Here is a 5,400-nt window from a genome sequence, read left to right on the forward strand (position 1 = left end):
AAATTTTGATTCTTTATTAGTGGTAATTATGAAATTCATCAAACGGATGCATAACATATAAGACAGAAAAATTTAAATTTTATTTCTATACTTACATATCAGTGATCGAGAAACAACTAAGCATTTAGAAAACGCTCCGACAACAATTTTGAGTGGATAAAGTGCTTATATGTGCACAGTTATGGCTCTCATCGCGTTGTTAATATTTATAGTAGTAAGAGTGTAATTGCCACTATTTCTGAGCCACAAAATTGTCTCAATCGGCGACCGGTAGTAGTGTATTTCCACATAATTTTTAATTGGTGAATTCATTCATTGCTAACTTTTCCTGTGTTGCTCTTCGAGTTCATTGAACACGAAAACTTATAAGACTTTATACATATGTACATACTTACATATTTACATTTACATTAGGTAACTATGTGATTCTTGCGATTGTATGCACACAAGTAATTATTAAATTGAATAGCAATAGTAATATATAATTTAATGAAGCGCGAAGATTTAGCTAATATGTGACTCCAATGTAGCACCTTTAGAAGCTGCATATCAAGTCTAAGGTGCGAAGCTCTAAGGATTTGGCATAGTAATTTGCAAATGGCAAGACGAAAAGCCCGCACTTGCAGCCCTCCCTTCTGCTGGACCAGATGTGATTCAACAATCCTCTGTAAATAATTTAATTTAATATGAGAGTAGATATGTATAAATTCTTTAAAAGTTCTACCAATGTTATGTATGTATTTGGGAGTGTATGTACGTATGTATGTACTAGGTTGTTCAATAAGTTATGCGGTTCGATATGAGAGCACATTGCTACTAGCCAAACATTTTTTTTTTTGTTATGGTTGTAATTTCAATATGTCAATTCATTCTTTGTTTACAATCCATTTAGTATCGACGTGGCACACTATTTTCTACATTGGAAAAAATCAAGCATCGCGCAGTGGATGAATTTTTATGTTTGGAAGGTTTAAAAGCCATAAATTATTACAGTAGAAAGATGAGTTGCTGAATATAAACGTGGTCGTACAAGACGATCCACGTCAAAGAAGTTCAAAAACACAAAGAAGTGGAAAAACGTCTAGTGACGTTGAGATTTAGTAGAAGCCCTCATTGGGCAGTGTAAGCATAATTTTGACTGAAGTATTGGATTTCAGAAAGCTGTGTGCAAAATTGGTGGCACATTCGCTAACCATGGAGTAAAACACATTAAGAGCATTTTCGAAAGGATAAAGTGGATTTTGTGTGTCAACGGATGAGACATTGTTGAAACATTTTCGTTTAACAAATCCAGTCTGCCAGTGCATCTATCACTTCTTCTCTCTCTATAGATGCACTAATACGCGGATTTTATTGCATTGCATACATATGTGCATATACATATATTTACATATTTGAGTTATGCATGCCAGTGGTGCCCTACTTTAGAGGTTTCTCCTGCATTTACCGCAAATGTAATTTTACTGATAACCGTTTCACGAGTTGCTACCATCAGGTGAGTGCATTTCATCCACAGCGCGTCCCGCTAGTTAAATGCCGAGATCAGAATTATTGAGAACAGCTAGTGCTTAGAAACCAAAGTGCATGGCAGCCACCACTAAACGTGGAAGATGAATGAACAATAACAAGTATTGAATCATCGAACTTCGGACACAGAACTCTTTAACCCAGCGCATACTTTAGTAAAAAATAATTAGCGCAAATTCATAAAATAATCACCTCGCATTCTTCGCCTTAAAAGAGCAGGGATGCTATGTATGTTATGTTAATGTTGTTAATTTTCAAGTCATACATACGGATATGTATATACATATGTATTGCACCAAACGTAATATCGTGTATCATTTGTTGTAGAATTTTCGAAACATTCATATTAATTTAGCATCAGATTAAGCATTTTAATCAATGTATCCATTTGTAATTCTGACCATTTGATAACTTAGAATGAAAAGTTGCTAAGTTCAGTTTTCCACATTAGACTTTCCGCCGCCAACCTTCAGCAGAGAGTGAATGTGTGTTCTCAGCTGCTGCAACGGCTTGAAAATGAGAGTTTTTTTAACCGTATCGTTACAAGTGATGAAAAATGGGACCTTTACAATAATCCTGTTCGCAAAGAGCAGAACCGACCCCTAGAGATGGCCTTCACCTCAAGAAGATTCTCCTGTCTATTTGGTGGGATATGGCCGGTATTGTTTATTAAGAACTTCTGGAACCAAACCAGACGATAACTGCTGATTATTATTCCCATCAGCTATCAAACCTGAATGAGGCACTTAACAAAAATCGACCGTCTTTAGTGGATAGGCGCAAAGTTTTGTTTCACCACGACAACGCAAGACCTCATACCGCAAGGCAAACATTAGGCAAGCTGAACGAGCTCGGATGGGAGCTAATGCCGCACCCACCATACTCTCCGGATATTGCACCTTGTTATTATCACATTTTCCGTGGACTTCAATCCCATATGAGTAACAAGAACTACTCCTCAAAAGAAGCTATATAAAGGGATATCGAAGCGTATTTTGGCTCCAAGAACTAAAAATTGTTTGAGCAGGGAATTAAAAATTTGCCTAAAAGTTGGAAAGACATTGTAAATAATGAAGGAAAATATATTATTGATCAATAAATACTTTAAACATCTTTTTTATTAATTTTAAAACCACCTTTAAAAAACGCACGAACTTATAGCTCCTGGTGACGCTCAAGCATGCATGTCCTGCAGCTTATATGTGTGAGTGTCGGGTGACACACGAACTTGCTTCGTGTCACACATACTTGTTGTCGGCTTTTGGATGATGAAAATCAAAAATTTTAGATATTAGCGTCATGCACCCGACACGCACACGTATAAGCTGCAGGACATGCATGCTTGGGCGTCAACAGGAGCTATTATGGACTGACCTGATACTTACCCTTACCAATTAGAACACTTTTGTGATGTTGTATGTTTGCATGGAGATATGCATCTGCACACATATGGTACATATATTTCCCTGGCACAAAGAGAACGATTTGAATACTCTAGTGCGCAAGTGTTATGCTGGTTTTAAAAGTTACACCAATGTTGAAACCGTGAACTCACGGATAATTGCATTTGTCCAGCAATAGCAAATGTGTTGCTTTGTTTAACACAGTGCTAACATTTTAATCATTTCTGTACATACACACATATGTTGCTATATTGTGATGATGCCCCTGTTCTAAGCATTATGATGTCAAATAGCGATCTTATAAATAAGGCATATTTTACAAGAGAACACGTTGCGAATGCAACGAATGGTGTGAACGGGTGCATATACCTACTCTTGGAAAATGGAGCTGGTGATGGCTGACATCTAGAGGACAACGATATCCCAATACTTGTTGACAATGCGTAAGGTAGTGACATCTAATTATTAACTTCTTAGACGCATGAGATATGCTCCATAAAAATTTAACGTACATATATATGTCTGATAAGTATAATTAATTAATTTCCGTGGCACTTTCAAAATGTACTGTTGCATCTGTCAATACGTATGTATGTACATACATATGTATCAGTTGCATCTTTAGACTATGAAAACTATGGTTTCACAGCTGTGAATGGCAAACTGCATTGACATTTCTGTTGAGTAAGATTTGACAAGTCATCAAAAATCGTTTAACGCCAGAGCAACACTTCCAAATTGTGGAAATTTACTTTGAAAAAAATCATAGAACAAAGTCGATTCGTAGTAGTTCTCCAATTCTCAAAAAATAAATACCATTAAATTATCTATCAAATTATAATAAAAAAATCATTACATAACAATCTTTATACCATATACGACTACACTACTTGAATGTTAATACTTACATATGTATATACATAACTTGCAACAATTGATTGCACTGGGCTTTGAGTATATTTGGACTTCATTGAATTATAAATATTAATATGAACTAGAACCTCAAAAACAAAACAAATATGGGCTTTGAGCTCGTTGACGCTGCTGCATTATGCCGGTTCTTGCTGTGTTGATATAACGACGTGATCCAAACTCATAGGTATAACCGTGCTCAAAGCAGCTGATGCCTAAAATGAATGAAAATAAAATAAAATTCCTTCTCAATCTGTCAAAGAGTTGCGGAAGGGGCTGATCGTTGACACAATTAGGGCAATTTGTCTGTCTTGGTTGCGGGAAGAAGGCAATGCAAAGTTTTCCTCTATTATTTCCCCCCTTCGTCGTTGAACATTTTATGGATAAAACTTCATACAATTTAATGGACTATTTGCACTATCCTTCTTTCAATAGGTTGCTTACATTTACTAGAGGCAACTATGTACGAATACATAGTGTTAACATTTTGCATGTACTGACTGTTTGGTAATTCGATTTCTTCTAAAAATATAGCAGCACAAAATTATGATGCTTTCTTTTTCTTGGCAACATATTTATGTATGTTTAAATTTATTTATTAATATTTTAAAAGTGAAATACAAAACCTTTGCTTGAAGATTACAGTTAGTTTATTTTTTACAGAAAATTGTCATATTTGTATATCTAGATATACTTATAATATATAAGTATATATGTATGTAAGTAAAACACATCGTAAAAGACTATAAACATATCGCACCCTAAATACAAAAGGGGCACAACTCAAAATTTTCCACACTCGAGCTTGACTTGTTTACAGTAGCACAGAAAACAAACTATGTGATATATCACGCTGAAATTTGCCATGTAAGCTTATAACAGTCCTACCAAAAAACAAAAAATTTATTTTTGCCATATGTCATCCGCGGACCGTTTATTGATAACGTCTCGTTCATATTTGAGCTTCTGCTCATTTTGAGTTGTGACCCTTTTGTATTTAGGGTGCGATGTGTGTTCTCCAGCATGTCTGCGTTGTTCAATAGGTTAAACAAATCCAAACAACTGTATAATAATAAATAAGGTTTTTTGGAGAGGTGCGCTATTTATATATTTACATATGTACATGTTAGGGGTGTCCTTGACTGTAACTCAGTATAACTTAAATTTAACATTTATTTCTTTTTTATAAAACAGTTTTTCCTGCAAACCATGACGAATAAGTAACATATGCACATAACATGGAAACAGCTAATTCCTGCAAGATTTCCAGCTCGAACAGAAAAAAGTATGTTTAGTATCTGTAAATGCAAAAAGAAGCTTAAATAGCTAAACAAGATAACCTTTAACAGGCTGACTTCAGTAGACGTAGTAGCGGTTGTCTTTGCGTAAATAGAATTTAGCGTCAATCACCACGACAGAATTAAATTGTAGATAGCGAAATACCACCTAGGGGTCTGTCCTGAGGCAGTCCAATTTTATTTCTTTCGGTACAAAAAGGATATAAATGAAAAGCAAAGAATAAAAAATAACTGCACAAACAATTAAAAGTACGAGCCAG

Source organism: Anastrepha ludens, chromosome 4, assembly GCF_028408465.1.
Source record: "Anastrepha ludens isolate Willacy chromosome 4, idAnaLude1.1, whole genome shotgun sequence".
In the NCBI taxonomy this organism is placed as follows: Eukaryota; Metazoa; Arthropoda; class Insecta; order Diptera; family Tephritidae; genus Anastrepha; species Anastrepha ludens.